The following is a 1401-nucleotide window of genomic DNA, read 5'->3' as shown; positions in this document are numbered from 1 at the left end:
ACCTTGCAACAAAACTGGTTGTGATGCTTTAGTATTTTGTTAACCTTGAAAATGTATCTTCTCAGAATTGAGTATTTATTTATATAGTACAATATATTCCCACAGAGCTCTTTAATTTTTAATTAGTTAATCCTTACTATACTCTTGTGAGATAGGTCAGTACTTTGAAGGGAAAATAATTTATCTGTACAAAAGGACATTCTGAGGGTGCTTAAGAGGGAACTATACAAGTTCAGTTTGTGGATGATTAAAGATTAAATCAGCAACACGTCTTTGAAGCTAGCCATGCTCTGGTGTTATTTTTTTTCCTCTTAAATACTAAATTTTTCTCAAGAGTATCAAAAACAGAACACAAGATAACAGCCAAGCTATTCATTTCTAATTTAGAAAATTAATAAAGACTAAGCAAAGCCTTTGTAGTTAAAATAATCTGACTTTGACTTTGTACTCCATCGCTTTCCCTGATATATGAATGTGGGCACTATATATAACTTCTCTGATTGACCCTTACTCTTAATCTTTAAAAGTAGTTAAAATTATACATCGCTAGGGATATAGAAAGGATTGGACAAAAATATATCTGAAGTAACTAAAAACTCCCTAACAGCCAATAAATGCTAGTTATTTTTTCTGTTGGATTAATGGTATGATGTAGATAATGATGAATGAGAGGAGTTGGAGAGAAGAATAGTGCCAGACATACAATTTGGTGGTGTCTTGGTTCCAATTTTTAATTGTCAGAGTTGCACTTTCACAAACTTTACATATTTACAAAAAAATAATGTCTACAATAAGTGTTAAAGTCACCACCACCTACAACCTTTTGTGATGCATTCTCTGAGGTTGTTCCTGTATCGATAGAGAGAGAGGAAGTATGAGTAAAAGATAAAGTCCTATTAGCTCTCTGAACTCATTTCCTACTATGCCCCTCCCTCACCCTTGCTCACTCTGCTTCCTGCCATACTGGCTATTTTGCCCTTCCATGAACATTTTGGGTACATACAGCCTACTTGGATCCTTTACCTAATTTTTTGTTTCTATGACTGGAGTATTTTTCAATCAAGTATCCTCATGAAATTTCTTTATCTTTTAGAAGTCTTTGGTCAAATGATACCCTTCTTAATGCAACGTGCCCCGATCACGCTATTTAAAATATGCATTCCCTTTCCTGGCATATCGATCTTACCATGCTCTTTTTTTCTATAGCACTGTATGTATTTGCTAGGGCTGACATAACAAAACACCATAGAATGGGGGACTTAAATGACAAATTTATTTTCTCACAGTTCTGGAGACTGGAAATCCAAGATCAAGATGTCAGCAAGTGTAGTTTCTCCTGAGACCTCTCACCGTGGCTTTCAGATGACTATTTTTTTCTATGTCTTCTCAAGACCATTTTCT

This window comes from Pteropus vampyrus, unplaced genomic scaffold (genome assembly GCF_000151845.1).
Source record: "Pteropus vampyrus isolate Shadow unplaced genomic scaffold, Pvam_2.0 Scaffold63, whole genome shotgun sequence".
Lineage (NCBI taxonomy): Eukaryota > Metazoa > Chordata > Mammalia > Chiroptera > Pteropodidae > Pteropus > Pteropus vampyrus.
The sequence above is the reverse complement of the archived record's forward strand: the minus strand, read 5'-3'. Positions refer to the sequence as shown.